The following is a 20,080-nucleotide window of genomic DNA, read 5'->3' on the forward strand; positions in this document are numbered from 1 at the left end:
GAAATGGAAATTAAACAAAAATAAACAAATGGAACCTAATGAAACTTCAAGCCTTTTTCACAGCAAAGGAAACCTTAAACAAGACAAAAAGACAGCCCTCAGAATGGGAGAAAATATTTGCAAATGAAGCAACTAACAAAGGATTAATCTCCAAAATTTACAAGCAGCTCATGCAGCTCAATATCAAAAAACCAGACAACCCAATCCAAAAAATGCGCAGAAGACCTAAATAGACATTTCTCTAAAGAACATGTACAGATTGCCAACAAACACATGAAAGGATGCTCAACATCACTAATCATTAGAGAAATGCAAATCAAAACTCCAATGAGGTATCACCTCACACGGTCAGAATAGCCATCATCAAAAAATCTACAAAGAATAAATGCTGGAGAGGGTCTGGAGAAAAGGGAATCCTCTTGAACTTTTGGTGGGAATGTAAATCGATACAGCCACTATGGAGAACAGTATGGAGGTTCCATAAAAAACTAAAAATAGAACTACCATATGACTCAGCAATCCCACTACTGGGCATATACCCTGAGAAAAACATAATTCAAAAAGAGTCATGTGGGCCTCCCTGGTGGCGCAGTGGTTGAGAGTCCGCCTGCCGATGCAGGGGATACGGGTTCGTGCCCCGGTCTGGGAGGATCCCATATGCCGCGGAGCGGCTGGGCCCGTGAGCCATGGCCGCTGAGCCTGTGCGTCCGGAGCCTGTGCTCCGCAACGGGAGAGGCCACAACAGTGAGAGGCCCGCGTACAGCAAAAAAAAAAAAAAAAAAAAAAAAAAAAAAGAGTCATGTATCTCAATGTTCATTGCAGCTCTATTTACAGTAGCCAGGACATGGAAGCAACCTAAGTGTCCATCGACAGATGAATGGATAAAGAAGATGTGGCACATATATACAATGGAATATTACTCAGCCATAAAAAGAAATGAAACTGAGTTATGTGTAGTGAGGTGGATGGACCTAGAGTCTGTCATACAGAGAGAAGTAAATCAGGAGTAAAACACATACTGTATGTTAACACATATATATGGAATCTTAAAAAAAAAAAGATTCTGACGAACCTAGAGGCAGGACAGCAATAAAGACGCAGATGTAGAAAATGGATTTGAGGACACGGTGGGGGGAAGGGTAAGTTGGGATGAAGTAAGAGAGTGGCATGCACATATATACACTATCAAATGTAAAACAGATAGCTCACGGGAAGCAGCTACATAGCACAGGGAGATCAGCTTGGTGATTTGTGACCACTTAGAGTGGTGGGATATGGAGGGTGGGAGGGAGATGCAAGAGGGAGGGGATATGGTGATATATGTATATGTATAGCTGATTCACTTTGTTATGAAGCAGAAACTAACACACCATTATAAAGCAATTATACCCCAATAAAGATGTTAAAAAAATAAATAAAGTTCATTTCTTTAATCATAACAGGCTCTGTCTATAGGATCTCATTGTAAATGTTACATAAATAGTGTTCTTACTGTGTCATTTAGGAAATACCCCATATTGAAGAGTAGATCAGTATATTTTGGATATAGAAATATAGACAGCAAAAATTCAATTGAGATGCAATTGTTTTTGTGATGCATAAATTTCTGTTTAAAGCCTAAATCTCTGAAGAATGATTAAAGCTGTGAGTTAGAAGTTTGATTTTAATAATCTTACAAAATTTCACAGGGACAAAGCATATTTTTTTCTATTTTGTTTCTCTGAGATGGAATAAACGTCTCTCAGTTTACATACCTAGGAAGTAAACTGATTATTACCAGTCTTATCAATGTGCCTTGGAGGAATCCTTTTAACATCAGGGCTTAAATATTGTTATGGGGGTGTGGATATAGCAGTGAATCAAATAAAGAAAAATAAAACAAAGTCCCAGGATTTTTGAAGCTTGTATATTAATTTGAATAGAATAGAAACTAATTTGTTTCAAGTTAGTGTTATTATAAATACCACTGCTTTCTAACTTTTAAAAAATAGGATCTCATACATTTGTCTCAAAAATGTAGTTTGGGTGGTATTAAATAGCAGACTTGTGGTTGCCAAGGGGTGGGGGAGGGGGAGGATTGGGAGTAAGCCAGGTTAGGTATATCCTATGAGGCATATGATATAGGCATGCTAACGTAACTTCCATTAAATTTGAAAATCAGAAAAGTTGGACTTTTTGTTTTTTAATAAATTTATTGACTTAATTTTGGCTTTGTTGTGTATTCCTTGCTGCACACAGGCTTTCTCTAGTTGCGGCGAACAGGCGCTACTCTTCGATGTGATGCACGGGCTTTTCATTGCAGTGGCTTCTCTTGTTGCGGAGCACGGGCTCTAGGATGAGCAGGCTTCGGTAGTTGTGGCTCGCGGGCTCTAGAGCGCAGGCTCAGTAGTTGTGGCGCAAGGGCTTAGTTGCTCTGCAGCATGTGGGATCTTTCCAGACCAGGGCTCGAACCGGTGTCCCCTGCATTGGCAGGTGGATTCGTAACCACTACGCCACCAGGGAAACCCAGACTGTCTTTCTAAATTAACAATTTAAATTCATACCAATTGAAAATTAAATGGATACAGTCTAAGTCTTTCAAAATTCATAAATACAATATGACCGTATCATTCTTTCCATAAAATAAAATTTGCTTCACTGGTTATAGCATAGCGATTTTAAAATTTATCCAACATTTCTATTTTCTGGTTATGAAGAAACATTTTCTTAGACCTCATCCTTTTTCTTCTTGTCTACCATGAGGACCAGTAATTGGCTTTCTTTTCAGGGCCATTTTTACATACAGAGACTGGTTATGCACACTCAAAATTACACCACAAACCTATGACACTGTGCTCACTTCAGTTCACTTTGGTTATTGCATATAGGATGATGAATAAGCAATAAAGAAGTTAGGTGGTCAGCTAGACTCAATCACTAGGCAAAAGTCTTTGTCCTACATATGAAGCCTCCCTAATCAATCATACAATTCAAACAAGACCTCAGCAAACTCACTGATAACTTGGGATTCCCATAAACAGTTGAAACCAAGAATGTTAAGTCAGTGACTACCAAGATTATATACTTACTCTTTGTAATAAAGAAAAAATTTTGAGATATTTGAGTACATATAAATATATGGATATATATAAATCCTGGCTAATTTTTCAAAACAAGAAGTTGTATTATGTATTATGTATTACACCTAACATGTTCTTAATTATGTCAACATTATCTGAAACCTCTGAATATTTATACCTACAAGGAATTTAGTTCTACAAAAGTATTACCAAAGAAATACTCTGCCAGACTACCTAAATGTTTTTTTCATAATTCCCAGCACTTATTAGTGGGGTTGGTATATTTCTCACATATGCTTCTATCTGGCCTGTCATTCAAGGGCCCAAGCTTCTTACAAGTATTTTGATAGTGTCCTTTGATATTACCTTCCTTGGTAAATGCCTGTTACAACTCTACCCAATATTAATTCCACAGTTAAAAAAATAAAAAAAGAGCTATTAAACTATTTATTCATCATAAAATGTGATGAAACATTTTTTTCTGCCACATCAAAAAAAAAAAATGAGTCTCAACTCCAAACAAAAATGAGACAGTGGTAGCTAAAAAGTAGTTTCGTTGGCCAAGAGAGGAGTCACTAAGGAAATGTCTGGGAAAGTCTTTGATCTCTGCTGGATGTGCCCGTCATGGTTAGCATGAGATGCTTCTCCCTTTACATAGAATAAGGACTCAGGAAACTTCGCCACATTGTTGGTAGGGTCAAACAACTTGGCGGTGAGGACTGTTTGCTGGGAAATGAGAAATGAGAGCTAAACATACTGAACTTTCTTTTTCTGTCATACTGTGCAGTTGTCTGCTTTCCAGTGACCTTGATGTACTGTGTTTTTCCACAGCAAGTTCCTAGCACCCTCCAAAAAGCTTCTTGAATTACAGTCACATATCTACACCCAGTTGTTGTATAAAGATAAAGAAACACTGTAACCTGCTATGTTTAAACAGCCTTCTTGGTAAGGCAAAACAGATGTCAAGAGAGGAGGACTATCAATCTAAAGCTAAAGTGAGAGGAGAAAATTTAAAAAAAACTTCAAAATAAATCATTCACTAGGGAGTCAGCAGATGACAGAGTATGATAAAGTGGGGTGGCAGCTCCAGGGAGGAGGCTCAAAATAGGCTCAAGATCCTGTTTCAGAACCAGAGTGCCTTCAAAGTGTCAAAAGCGCCTCATTTTAAGCATGATCATCTGTGGATCCACAAAGGAATTGCAGGAGGCAGAAATTCTGATGAAACTAATCATAGGATCCTTGGTCTCTTTAGAAAGGCATGTCCAAAAGCTAGCTGTGAATCTATAATCAGCACAGATTCAAATGCATCCTCCCCAAGCTGCAGCCTCCCAATGCCATCTTTGAACCCTCCATGTACTTGTGAAATTGCTGTATTGTAGTTCTCTCTCTGTCCTTCCCTTTTACTCTCCCTCCACCCCACTCATTTTCTGTTCCATACATAGATAGATAGATAGATAGATAGATAGATAGATAGATAGATATAGATAGATAGATAGATGATAGATAGACAGATAGAAAGAGGATGGGTGATAGCTGTCTTCCTGTTTTTGTTTCTTTATCTCCCCCTTTAAACTACAAGACTCCGGAAAGCAGGAACAGTGTCTGCTATCCAATGTGCACACCCAAGTGTTTAATTCATTTGGCGGCTGCTGAGAAATACTTTTGAACTGTCTGATTAAATGATTCAAGAGTTTTAGACTTCTTTTAGAAAACATAAAGGAAAATATGCATTAACAGAATATATACAAGTGCTTTTGAACCAAGTGCTTTTGAATGTTTTCAGAAGAAAAATGCCAAACCCTGCTTGGCCAAGACATGTGCCTTTATTTTATTTCAAGGGCACTTCAAGAGGCGCACCCGAGGCCAAAATGTAATACTTAAAAAATATAGAAAAATATTCAGAATCAGCGGTTTATTTCTGTTTTTGTTAAGTTCTATATTTTGGCACTGGAGAAATAATATTGCTGGGGCAAGATGAAGGCCCTGTTCTTGATTCTGTGGCATATAATTTGAATATTTCATATCACTGAATTATAGCAAGCATCTGATTCAGTTAATGTTCAGAAAACTCTGGTTAAGCAAAGAATACATCTGGCCTAAATCAAACTGGGTGAGAGCTTACCAGAGAACTAAGGAGAGAACAGCTATGTTGGGATATATGATATTATCCCATTCTCCAAGGAGATGAAATTCCAGGGGAAGAGGTAGTTCATCAAATCTGAATCTCATTTACAAGGCTTGTCACCCAAGCTGGAGGACTAGTAAAGAACTAGGTCAAAACACTATTTCTTTAGTTCCATGCAAGACTGTACCTCAACTATCTTATATGGACAGCTGCCTCTTCTTTTCTACATGAATCTCATAGCACCATCATCAATATTAGCCTCACCTTTTACCAAAATAAGAAGTTCCATATGTCTCGAAATCACTTTCCCTAGTATCTCACAGTACCTATACCAAGAAGCTCTTACATGTTTAATTTTAAGCCTCTTCAGCCTTACATTCTAAAACACAATACATGCAGACACCTGTGAATCATCTGAAAATGACAAACACTATTTAAGGAAGACCTAGGGTACAACCCCTTATAATTAAGAATGATTCAATAAAAGAATAAGAAAATAGCTCAAGTACACAGACCAAAGGAACACAATTACTTTTTCTTGCAGTTTTAGATAATATAGTAATTCACTTAGGCATGCCTGCTTTAGATACTGATGTAGTCTCAAGAGATGATAGAATGCCTTCCTGGATGGCTCTACGGAGTTTACGTTCAATCAGCAGCACAGAGAAAACAGGCCATTCATTTCCATACTCCAGACAATGCAAAACAGTTACTTCATCCGAAGGCCTGTTGAGAGGCCAGTAAAATCACCATATTGCATTAACTGGCACTTCTGGGCCTCTAGATGGTGGTTGTAAAATTGAAAGCGTTTGGATGAACACGTCACAGGATTTGATGATGAGTGCTTTCTCACAGCAGAAAATGTGAGTCACACAGCTTTTACAAAGGTATCTGCCTCATGAAGAAAGCCTGAAAAGCTGGAATGCAATGTTACCTCTGCCAGAAGAGTGTCAAGAGGCACACCGAGAGACAACATGTGAAACCAAGTAAGTTAAACTGTGTAAAGCAAAGTTCCATTTCCCTGTTTAGAAAATGGGCTTTGGCAGCAAATTCTCCATTGTCCTGAGCCACAAGACTAGGAACCAGAATGGTTGCTAGGAAAGTATATGGAGTTTTCATAATGCAGTGTTCCTTGGCACATTTCCCCTCTCTGGATATCATGGTGACTTTGCTTTATCATGGCTGAAAATGATAGAAACATTTTCAGCCAAATATTATTCACTTAGATATACCTAGTTACATTTAAATATTGTATGATTTCTCGTGCCATGTGGAGCTAGAACCTTAAATCTAGGTGGGAGATGGGATGTGGGGGCATTATTTATCTATTTGCCTTGAAGCAAACCAGCAATTAAGAGGTTTTCTATTTTATTGTCAATATGGCTGTATTTCACATAGGGTGTGAAATTACAGTAATTTGAGAGGATTATTAAAACAAATATAAAAATCCCAGGAACAGGGCTTCCCTGGTGGCACAGTGGTTGAGAGTCCGCCTACCGATGCATGGGACACGGGTTCGTGCCCCGGTCCGGGAAGATCCCACATTCTGCGGAGCAGCTGGGCCCGTGAGCCATGGCCGCTGAGCCTGCGCGTCTGGAGCCTGTGGTCCGCAACGGGAGAGGCCACAGCAGTGAGAGGCCCGAGTACCGCAAAAAAATCCCAGGAACAAAAATTTGTTTACCTCTATAACTAAATTATTAATGTTTAGGGAATTGACCCAAGCTGAGCAAAGACACTTTTTCTCAAAATTACATTTTTTTAAAATACATTTTTATTTTATTTTTTTAGTTTCTGGTTTTTCTAAATAAGCTTCCCTAAATGATAGTATTTTTAACCTTATTGGGAAATGTTGCCTTTATAAATACTATGTTTTTAAATACTCAAATTGGGACTCAAAGTAAGCTAAATATGAGGAACTTTAAAAATAGTAAGTTCTTTCATTGTGTTTTGCCTTGAATGTTTGCATTTTTACTTTAAGTACAAATGTTTTCCATTTATTCAGTTATATATAATTTTTAAAAAGAGGAAATATATGTAGAGTTAGGTCTCTAAGAATTCAAAACAAAGAAAAGAATTTTAACATGTTCCAAAAGTAAGTGCTTTGGCAAAAATGTCTATTATACTTCCTCTGTTTCAGTTTCCATAAAAATCTGAATTTCTTTGTTTATAAGCAACAACAATGAAAAAGAATAAAGAAAATAAAGTGGATATACACATTTTTTATTAAGAAATATAATTGAATTGGGCTTCCCTGGTGGCACAGTGGTTGAGAGTCCGCCTGCCGATGGAGGGGACGCGGGTTCGTGTCCCGGTCCGGGAAGATCCCACATGCCACGGAGCGGCTGGGCCCGTCAGCCATGGCCACTGAGCCGGCGTATCCAGAGCTTGTGCTCTGCAACGGGAGAGGCCACAACAGTGAGAGGCCCATGTACCGCAAAAAGAAATATAATTGAATTGTAAATCAAGAAAGCACATTAGAGTGTTGCTCATTAAAAATTCAACTCTAGTTCTGGAAGTCACACTCCCCGACATGTAACATGTATCTTACAATAGCAGGTTCAGATCTGTTTTCTGAAATGATACACATTCTGAATAATCTTCATGAGTTCAATAAAAGTGAAAAAAAATGTGGAGAGGTAAAGTAAAAAACACTATAAACACAATTATTCTCACTAAATTTTATATGCCAGGTTGTAACAATTATTTGATCAATGACTGTCACTTACTTAAAAATGCAAAAAGTTTACATAGCTGTAAAAAATGTACAAGCTAGGGCTGCCCTGGTGGCACAGTGGTTAAGAAAATCCGCCTGCCAATGCAGGGGACATGGGTTCGAGCCCTGGTCTGGGAAGATCCCACATGCCACGGAGAAACTAAGCCCATGCACCACAACTACTGAGCCTGCGCTCTAGAGCCCGCAAGCCACAACTACTGAGCCCATGCACCACCGCTACTGAAGCCAGAGTGCCTAGAGCCCGTGCTCCGTAACAAGAGAAGCCACCGCAATGAGAAGCCCACTCGCCGCAACTAGAGAAAGCCCGAGCACAGCAACGAAGACCCAATGCAGCCAAAAATAAATAAATAAAATAAATTAATTTTAAAAAGAATGTACCAGCTAGTATCTGAATTATGTGCTCTTTTCCCTGGTCCAAATTTAACTGCATTGCTTTCTCACCCACCAACTGAATATTACACAATTCTATATAATAAGTGAAAATGACTATTTTGAGATAAACTTCAATCAGCTCTGATTTTTTATAGGTTACTCTAAAAAAATATTTGGTCCTGTATTTTTGTGGAAATACATACTGGAAATACATTTCCCATCAAATTATAATATATATGGCTCTCAGGATGCTACAGCTAAAAAGTAATACTTTTTTTTAAAAAAGCGTTTTTAACATAATAGTTAATATTCGTTCACTATCAACATGTATAAAAGTGAATGCATATTCCAAAAAGCAAAAGTAAATTAGTTACCAAAAACCATGTCCTAGTGACCACATGAAGGCACACAGCTGCTTGCTAAATCACTTGTTTATGATGGAAAAATAGCCATCACATTAGTTTTCAAAAGTGTAAGAGTTTGTGTTGAAGGTGACTTTTCCCAGAGCAACAACTACTTTAGAACATTTATCCTTGGTGTTTGAAAACTGCAATTAAATAAGTGAACACTCTGGTGCCTCTAAACAGAGTCTAATGTCCTCGGTACCTTACAAATGAATCATTCAAATTCTTAATTTCTAGGATCAAATGCCAATGACTTTTAGCAAGGAAAAAGCAAAGCATTAAAACATATCTCCAGTGACACTAGGTGAGTGTTACTAAGAATTTTCTGCAAGTATATTAAATCATGAAATACTGAGAGGAGAAATCTATGCAATTTCAGACAAGGCTCATGAAGAGGATAACATCTATGTAGAGATGGGAAAGTTAGTATTTTTTGTTTGCAATCAGAGTACATGATAACATTTCCCACTCAATTTAGCTTCATAATCCTTTGAAAGAGGAGGTCTGGAACCCGCCCCTTCTGGCCAGTGAGTACCGCTATTTTAAATTTAAAGTCCTTAAAGCGAGAGAGAGGCATGGACATAAATACACTACCAAACGTAAGGTAGATAGCTAGTGGGAAGCAGCCACATAGCACAGGGAGATCAGCTCGGTGCTTTGTGACAGCCTGGAGGGGTGGGATAGGGAGGGTGGGAGGGAGGGAGACACAAGAGGGAAGAGATATGGGAACATATGTATACGTATAGCCAATTCACTTTGTTATAAAGCAGAAACTAACACACCATTGTAAAGCAATTATACTCCAATAAAGATGTAAAAAATAAAAAAATAAATAAAGTCCTTAGTAAATGCCTTCCTTTGTCCTCAAGAGCTCCTTCCTGGAAGGCCCTCAACTGGACCTCAGGCTTAACCTGTACACATGTTCAGAAGAATACTGTTGAACCAAAATGTCTTACTTCTAACCAAACCAATCCATGGTATACATGTGGAGGCTTAGTTTCCATCCACCTCCAGATCTTGGTCCTGTAAGTCAGTACTTTATGGATATTTGAGAGGGTGGCTTTACCAAACAGATAGCAGTCTTCTTGAACTTTTGGACAGGGATCACCAAAGTGGGAAGCAGTTTATTTGAATCTTACCAGAAAATACTTGCTACGATTTGAAAGAATTGCCACAGGAAAGAAAATTAGCACAGAGATAAAGCTCGTAACACTGCTATAGTTTTGGAGGGAAATAAAACACAAAATATATTCCACTTATTTCCCCAGCACCATCCACCCCATCCCACATCTGCAGGAAAAAGCTCATACCTACCAATATACTTTACTTCCCACGCTACTGCCATCTGTGACAGATTTGTATATGCCACCCAATACTTTCCCTCTTCCTGGATACAAATCTACACTTCATTTTCTATGCTTCTTATACTTTTTTTTCACTTCTGCTCACAATTAAGGCAGATGTTTCTTCTTCATGTCTTCTCTTCTCTTTGACTGCAGGAGACCAAGGAAATGCCTAACCTCATATGAGAGATGAAGGACTATAGTATGGAAGGAGTCTAGGTCCCCAAGTGACCACATGGAACAGAGTCTCTGTCCCTCTGATCTGCACTGAACTTTCACAAAAGCAGAACATATACTCTTACTGCATTAAGCTTCCTCAGGTTTGGAGGTGGTTTGTTATAGCATTTAGAGCATACAGTGATTAATAAACTACTCCTCTTGAAAGTTATTATTACAATCGAGTCTATAATCTTACTCTTTGGATTTCTAAAAAAAAGTATTTTTTTCATTGTGGAGAGTTTACCATGGCCAAACCAGTAGAAGCTTTACAAAGTATCTCTCAGCTGGAGTTATTCTTTGCATTTTCCTCACTCCTGACTCATCCAACGACCATTCTAAAAACATTTCCTTCTTTGTTACTATAATTTACTTGCAAGAATGGAGAAGTTCTTACAGTAGAATAATGACCTAAGAGTTCCACAGAGAGGCCTGCAGTATGAAACGTAGATGAGTTCACCTTATTCTGAACTACATAATTATGATTGCATAATCACAGAAGTGTTAAATCATGTTAGCCTACTAACTTTGGCCTTTTTAGAAATGTTCATTGCTTTATAGGATAATAAACTATTCCACAAACCAGAGATATGTGGGAAAAGAAGGAAATTCAAGTAGCCAAGTGGAATTAGCCTTATCATATAGATACTGCAGAGTTTCCTACATTTAATCTTTGTGAGCAGTGTGCTACAATTCTTTGGGGATGAAAAACACAGGGAACACATTAGAAACAAATTTCACTGTTTGACACAATGGAATTTTCAACCATTGTTTTCAACTGGAAAAGTATAAAATAATAAACTTAGATGTTCTAAGTGTGGCCTTTGGAATCTTCTTTGTTGATGCTATCATGAGTACACATATTAAAAGTAAAATGGAAGATGAGTAGTTTACAGCATAAAGAAATATTTTCCATCTTTACAATCTATGGTTTCAGGGCTCCCCTAAGGCCTTAAAATGAAGTCTACTTGGTGGTCTCAGCTCTAACCCCTGGAGAACGTATTCCACATCTCCAACACAGAACACCTGATTCTGCAGAATTTGACACTTCTCTGCAGCCTCCACACAGAAGAAACAGAGGACTTGACATGCATGGAAATTAAATTATCGTTCACCCCTAGAGACATGCTGTCTTCCCAGGTCAGGGTTACATTAAGGTCAAATGAAGGAGATCAAATTTCAACCAATTCTGCCCTAGCTGTGATTCAACAGAAAACACATCTTTTGAGTTCTTGACAATCTGCTACATTTTACATGATCCATCAAAAATAAAAAGAGAATAAACACCAAGTAAATCACCTTAAAGGAAATATAGTTTTGCATTATCAAAGCAGGTGATTACCTTAAAAGCCAGGAACTGCCTCAAAAGTGTGAGTTTCCCACGAGTTCATAAATGAATAAATAAATTCTGAGACAGTTATAAAAATTCAGCCTGTGAATTGGCAAAGAATGACCCTAACTGTTCAATATAACCTTCATAGAAACTTAAGAATTGTTCACTTGGTTTTGTTGATTATTAATTCACAACCCTACATAATATCTGAATGGCTGAGAAGGAGTAAAAAATAGAGCCTCTAGGCTTTATTAAGGCCTTAATGAAAATATACAGGCACTTAAAATATGAGATAAAAATCCTTTTAATGAGGATTAATCATTGATATTCATGGGAGTCCCTTCAATGCATAATTACATTAAACTTACTTAAATGCTATATATTTTCAAAAATAATTCTTATTGCTGAAAGTAGACTATTTTACCTGTCCACTTCTACTCAATCCTTTTTTTTTTTTTTTTTTTTTTGATGTACGCGGGCCTCTCACTTCTGTGGCCTCTCCCGTTGCGGAGCACAGGCTCCGGGCGCGCAGGCTCAGCGGCCATGGCTCACGGGCCCAGCTGCTCCGCGGCACGTGGGATCCTCCCAGACCGGGGCACGAACCCGCGCCCCCCGCATCGGCAGGTGGACTGTCAACCACTGCGCCACCAGGGAAGCCCTCAATCCTTTCTTAACTGACATGTCCAGCCATTTTTTTTTTTGTTGGAGGTAGGAGTTTATTAATTAATTTTTAAATTTATTTTTGCTGTGTTGGGTCTTCGTTTCTGTGCGAGGGCTTCCCCCAGTTGTGGCAAGTGGGGACCACTCTTCATCGCGGTGCGCGGGCCCCTCACTATCGCGGCCTCTCCTGTTGCGGAGCACAAGCTCCAGACACGCAGGCTCAACAGTTGTGGCTCACGGGCCCAGTTGCTCCGTGGCATGTGGGATCTTCCCAGACCAGGGCTTGAACCCGTGTCCCCTGCATCGGCAGGCAGACTCCCAACCACTGCGCCACCAGGGAAGCCCCCAGGCATCTTTTGACTGAAACAAGAGAAAACCTCAGCCAAACTGGGAAAGTTAAAAGTACATATAACCCTAGTGCAATAGAATGTTTTCAGTTCATTCAGAGTACATTACGTTTCCCACACTCAGGCAAAGTTTGGAGCATTTAATGAATTTATGTAATTATGTCTACAAATGGGGGTGATTTGTTTCAAAGTCCTTGAAGGCACCCACACTTTGAATGCAAAAGATATGAAAGTCTTCTGAATTCGTAGAGGTCACTACTCTATTCTTCTTTTTGAGGGGCTGCCTAGTCCAGGTCCTAGTTATTAAGCAAGGGAAACAATGTCAAGAAGCAAGCTTTCTTTCCTTCCTCACTGGAATTGACAACAGTATTAATCTGTGGATCTGCAGCCTCCATTGAAGACCCACATGACTTAAACTGTGTTACCTTGTGAGTAGCAGCAGGTAGATACAATTAGACATGTGCATCTTCATAACATAGGCCACTCTTTCAATAATGTGCATGTTTGAAACCATATAATTATCATCAAGTTCCTTGATCCACTCATATTGTAATCATCAACTGCTAAATCAAACTTCTTGCCACAAGAATTTGATGTCTTGTTCATGCCCAGTAAGTCCACATGGCTATGCAACTCTTTTCTCACTTTCAGAATTCAATCAGAAAAAAAAAAAAAAGACTCCTAAGAAGGAGGAATACAAAAAAAAAGAAATAGTGTTCCACAAACAGATTAACAAGAGCAATGTAAAGACAATGTGTGATCCAGCTTACCTCTCACCTAAGACCGCTTAAGTATCTTTTTTTTTTTTTTTTTTTGTTTTGTTTTTTGTTTTTTGCGGTATGCGGGCCTCTCACTGTTGTGGCCTCCCCCGTTGCGGAGCACAGGCTCCGGACGCGCAGGCCCAGCGGCCATGGCTCACGGGCCCAGCCGCTCCGCGGCATATGGGATCCTCCCAGACCGGGGCACGAACCCGTATCCCCTGCATCGGCAGGCGGACTCTCAACCACTGCGCCACCAGGGAGGCCCTTAAGTATCTTTTTATTTGCCTAATGGAAAGGAAGCATTTTCAGCTAGTAGATATATAATACACATGGAGTGTATATGATATAACATATATAACTAATAAAATGAGTTGAATGTAAAATCGTCAAATTATATGCAAAGTAAAGCTAGGTTTCCACCTCTATGGCTCAGCAGCGCATCAGTATTAGACCAAAGGGAATTTCTCCTACCTTGTTCCAAAGAGGCTTTCCTACAACCTGGCACTTTGAAGGAGAAGCTTTCTTTCCATGGCAAAATTTTCCCATAATGGGTCTAGGTCCCTAGCCTAATCTAGCTCACTTTAGGTCTGAAAATCATTAACCTCAGGGCATCTCAGGCTTCACACATATGCATGTCCAAATGTGTACAAGGACAGAGACACTCTTTCTGGTTAAAGCTGCAAAGACCTCGTGAGAGGCAGAAAAGATGTCCTGACTAGACATAGGCAGCCTCCCCCAAGTGAGTGTGGGCAGCGGCCTCAGCATTGCTAGAGGCAGCATTCCCCCAGAGAAATACTGACTTGTAGCACTCAACCTCCTGATCCCATCGGCATCACCTGAGGACAGAGTTCAGCGGGCTTTCTGCCGTCCAGGAAAATGGACACTAATCAGGTCAAAGCAGAAAACCACAGAAAGTTCCTATTACCAAAAGGTAATATATATTCTCCAAGCAAATAGTATGCATTGCTTGCTCATTTCTTTTATTTTAGTTCAAAAGTTATAACAAGTAATATGTGATGATTATAAAATTATACATATATATATATATATATATGGGCACAGGTGCAGATGTAATTGTAGATGCAGACATAGACATCAGTATAGCTCAGGATGGTTTGTGTTAGTTTCTGTTTTTCCTACATTAATAGAATCATTCTCTGTGTATTATTCTGGGATTTTCTCTTAATTGTGGTTTATTAGGTATAAGCTACATACAATACATTCCAACTGTTGTATGGTACAGTTCTATGAATTTAATCTACTGTTGTATAATCACCACCACGGTAGAATACTGAATATTTCCATCATCTCCCAAAAGTTTTCTTATGCCAGTTTGAAGTCAGCCTTTCCCCCACTTCCAGGCCAAGGCAACCATTGATCTGCTATCTATGAGACTTAACAATATACCTTGTAAATTATTCTATGGGAATGGTAAAAATGGAATAAATTCTAGCGATTCTGCAAAATATAATCTGTGACATGCTTCATACGTTTATAACAGTTTTCATAGTACTTGGAAAGGGAACTACAGAATAGATTTGTACAATAGCCCTTTTATATTTTTCTATTTTAAGATCTATAGCAAATGCTAAACAAGAGTCGTACGGACCACACAACTTTTCTCCAAAAAGATTACCAAGCATTAAGAAAAAATAGCAGCTGTCAATTTACCCTCCTTCAACTTGCTGAAAAGCACTGGGCATAGTTAATGAGGATTAGAGGAAAGGAGTGGGAAAAGGAAAGAAACATTAAAAACACTGTAAACTATTTTGCATATTTTTAAAACTATACTATGCATGATAGAGTAAAAATAAATTGAATATTTGCTCAGGGCCTGCTCTTCAGCTAAGAGGCCAGGTCTGAAAATAGTGAGAATAGACAGAAGACAAAGGACTTGGAAGAACTTAGGGGGTATTTTCATCTTCATAGGTTCCTGATGCCAAAAAATGGAAGTTTTGAATCATTTCTTTAGCACAGCACAACCATGACTCTCAAATATCAGATTTAATATTTTCATTTAGCATTTCATAGCTTCTACAAGGTTCCAAAGGAGAGCAAATATATTTTTTCCCTCCAGATTAATTTTTTGGCAAACAAGAACATCCCCAGAGGAATCCACAAGCCCTCTTCATTCACATATGCAAAGAAAGCTAAGGTTATTGACTAACAAGTTGATAAACTGTAACCCAGCCAACAGCTGTTTTCATGGAATTGCTTTGTATTGAAATGACAGAAGCAAAAATGCCTGCATTTTCTCTATGTGGATTGTATCTAGGGGAGTAAAGGATTACAAGAAAATAACAACGTTATTTTACAAAAAAAAGAGACAACCCTGTTATACTTGTTTTGTGTATTCAATTAAACTTGTTGGCTTAAGCAGGTGTAATCTGATGGCAGACATATCACCTGGATGTTCCTGGAAGAGATGACAGAGTTTTAGGCTCATGGGTCAACAACAGGACAGTATTTTGGAAGTGCATGATAGGGAAGTGCAAGAATACTGTTCCAAAACTTATCCTTTTTAAGATGTACTTAAGAGCCAAAGATTCTGAGTATCTAGAGAGGGGGGTGCAAAATGTGCTTTCACCAATATGACAGCAAGAGTGTAGCAGTTTCATAGCAGGGAGACCCTTACTAAGGGGGAGGTTGTTTCTTTCACTCAAGTTGTTAGTTTCCCTATTCTGTTTTTCTGTCAAATTCAGTCCACCACAACACCGAAGGAAGAATAATTCCATTTCTTTGCTTATGAAGACTTTACTTCTACAACATAACACTTCAGCAAACACCACCAAGTGGAAGGAAACTTAGGAGGTCCAACCCAGATTTTGTGGCCAAAGAGCTGCAGTTGTTGAATATTAGTGCCAGTATATCAGTTGGCCTCAGAGAACTCCAGCTTCCAGCCACTGAGTACAAATAGCTCACTCACACAAAAAGGCTCACAGGTTTCCCTCCATCTGATCCACTTCAGCAACTCTACTCTTAAAGGTTGGTATAGCAGGTGGACTGAGGAACACAAGCTGAGTGTCTTTGCTAAATGTTTTTTACAAATTTTTAAATTTTATCTTTGGTCATAAGAGGGGGGGGTTAGAGATTATCTTCCTCCCTTCATCCAAGGAAAGAAGACAGCATTTCTCAAGTTGGGCAGCAAATTCAATTGAAGAGATGACTTAAGAATACAGATCTCAAGACTCAAGTAGGAATTGGATTTCAATATACCAACTAAATATTTATAATTCATGCTAAAGAAACCAGATCTATTGTTAATTTTAATTGAGCTATATTGCTTTATTGGCCATTCATTGTACAAAAACCAATAATACCTAGTATGTGCCTAGCACTTCATTTTGAACACGCTACACAGTTAACCCTCACAATAACCATATCAGGTAGGTAGTGATGTGCTTGCTTTGTATGATAAAATTGAGTCTCAGAGAGACTAAGAACAAGCCTAAGAACAAGCAGTTTTTAAGTGAGAGAACTGGAGCTAGAAGCCAGGTCTTCAATGTTTTAGGCCAGTGACATTCTATTATGCCACAGCTGTCTCCTAAGTTACTTAGTCCCCAAATAAAAATATGGTAAAAGTTACAGAGAGTGAATTAAGGAGAAGGTTGGAATTTGTGACACCCTAATGATTTCTAAAACTAGGTATTAAAAATGATTCTCTAAGATCCTGAAGCCATTAATGAATTGATTTATTAATACTGGACTCCCTTTATCTTGCCTTAAATCCCCCAGGTTGAGTCATGCAGAATGTCCCAGAACCTGAAATAGGATCTCTCTCAGTCAGTAGGAATCAGAAGATGGGAATGAGAAATGAGACCTTGCCTGTTGTTGAGAAGGAAAATATCAGGGCTTTTGTTAGGCCCTGGGGATAATCTGGTTCCTGGTATTAAAATCATTCAATAAGAGGAACTGAACTTCTTAGAAGAAAATAGTATGCAGTTTCATTTACATATTTACTGGGGATATTCAGATAGATCAATAATTTAAATTTCCACTATAAATTAAACCTCAAGCACAAGGTCAGAAGAAAATTAGATTGGTATCCAAAAGCAAACAAACCAAAAACACTTCATCATCAAAACAAATGATACTTTGTAACTCTAAGAAAGTATTTTTGGTATTCTGTGCTTGAGCCCCTAAGTATATTTATGTAAATATGAAACACTTGCTGATTTGGAGTAGCGTGTTAGAGACTATTTAAGATAGTCTCACTTTACTATTTAAGATAGTAAAGTTGGTCAGGCCAGGCTACTTATGCAGTTTACTGAGAGAATTTGGATTTTGGTCTGGTCAGACTATGAAAACTCCTTTGCAATCAACATTTGTGTTCTCTGCTTCTCAATTTAATCAATTTGATAAAATAAAATGTCACCTAGCATGTTAATAGCCCGCTCTTAAAATCTGTCTTGTATAATTTTGGCAAATGAGCAAGCCCATATTTATTACTTTTGTCTACGATGTGTTTGAACATGCATACATATGAAGGTAAATTTTTCACAGTTATTCTAAGGCAGATCTTTGAAAACATTGACTAGATATAAGGGGAAAGCCAAGGCTTTCATTAGAAGTTAGTTTTTTAAAGTTTTTGGCCATGACACATGGCTCGCGGGAGCTTAGTTCTCCGACCAGGGATTGAACCTGCACCCTTGGCAGTGAAAGCGGAGTCCTAACCACTGGACTGCTAAGGAATTCCCTAAAAGTTAGTTTTTAACTGAGGTGACTCTATTCTTTCTTTCACAATTGTTCTATCAACTGTTTAGTTCTGCTTGTGATGGACTCAATAATATTGCTGACTGGCTTACTTCAGTGCTTAGTGTAGCATTATAGTACCTGAGAATGCACAAAAAATAGCAAGACACTCTAAAAAGTCTGCCTTCTCCCCAGGGTTCCACCACTGCCACAACCACCACTTGACTCTGAGTTTATTATGCAAATATATTTACCTGTAATCCATACATATCATTGTCAATACCTTCATTCAACTAAGTCTAAGTATCCTGGAGATTGGATTACTTCTTTCTTTCATTTATCCCAAAATTGCCTAAAAGAGGTTTCTATTCTGAGATGGTAATTAAAGAACTGTTTTTTGAATTTGGTCAATTCATTCTTTTGCCCTACCCTTCATTTCAATAAAACAAGATCTCGGCCTGAAGCACAGTGCACTCAGCCTTCTCCAGAGTCACTGGATTATGACACGTATTACATATAATCCCAGATGCTGAAGTCCTTCCGACACTCCATTTTTTGGCAACTTAGCCTTTTGGTGAGAGTAAGTCTGCTTGATGGATGGTCCTGAACAGGAGTTATGTGATCTCTGGCCTTTGTGTGATAGAAAACATTTTCGGAAAAACAGTGTCTTGTGTAATCCATCGTGCAACAATCTTTCAATTGATCTTTTGTGACTCTGGTCTTACCGAACCAACATAAATGTGCTTCAGATAATGTTAGTCCCAGTTCAGATTAAATTCTGCATTTGGCAATCCACCCACCATTGCCAGCTGGAACAAGGCCTCCTTTTAGATAACAATACACATTTAAAATCCAGGCCCTGACACGGGACAAGCTATCTGTTGAATGCAGATCATGTGTGTGAACAAAGCAGATGTGGAAACACTGCTACAGCCAGATTCACACTGCAGGCAGGAAAGGATTCAGGGGGCTCACTGTGGCCCAACTGTGCTGAGAGATCCAGAGGCCATATGGTCATCTCTACCAATTAGTGTTAAAAAAGTCATTTGCAGTGTCAAATTAAGTGTTTTGTTTTTTCTTATTTTTGTTTCCTTTAAGTAGCCATATCACTTACAGAGAAGTCATTTTCTTACAATGTTTGTGTCGGTGAGAACAAGCAGAAGATTTTGGTGGGTTAGAAAACAGAAAACCACCTATTGCCACTTGAATTGCTTTTTGGCATTGCAAAGTTTTCATTTTTGTTTTGGCTGTGGTTACACAACCTTGAAGAAGGCAAACTGTGGGTGTGCAAATTACCTGATTACTTAAAATACAGATTCTTAAATCACTCACTCCTCCTCTGTTTCAAATAGCATACAATGAACAATCTGTTTGCAATAATAATAGGCATAAACATCTCCCACGTCCCTCCAGCTAAATGGATGCTGATACTAGAACTGCTGTGTTTACTTTGCACCTGAATTCCACTGTGCTGAGTATTTGGGAGATTCATATTCCAATAGAAGATTCCAAATGGCAGTCTGGCAGATGACAAAAAATACAAATGTAGTTCATTTTTATATTAATTTATAGGCAGCCGTGTCCCAAGCCCCTTGGGCATCCCAGCAAAATTAGGAAAAAGAAAAATAACTAGAAACACATCCAAGAGAAACATATCCAAATAAAACCAAGATCAGGAGCTCAAAATAAATGGTGCTATGATGAATACTGCAAACTACAAGGGAAAAACAAAGCTTTAAATTACTGAGCCCTTGAGCCTGAAGAGGTGATTAACCAATTAACAGTTGCATAGTATTTTGGAGCTATAATAAAGCTTTCTATCAATGAGAGTTTTATGAGTTTGGAATAATGATTCACAAGAAGATGCCCTTCCCATTCAGCCCTTTCATGACTGCAGCCTGCAGGAATAATTCCAGCTCTGCAAACTGCTCCCAGCAGCCGAGGTAGGACCAAGAGCAGAGCTTCCATTGCTTTATTTTAATCATGTTTCAAAATAAATTGACAGGGGCTTCCCTGGTGGCACAGTGGTTGAGG

The sequence above is a fragment of the Mesoplodon mirus genome (assembly GCF_964341445.2).
Source record: "Mesoplodon mirus genome assembly, chromosome: 2".
NCBI classification, from domain to species: domain Eukaryota; kingdom Metazoa; phylum Chordata; class Mammalia; order Artiodactyla; family Ziphiidae; genus Mesoplodon; species Mesoplodon mirus.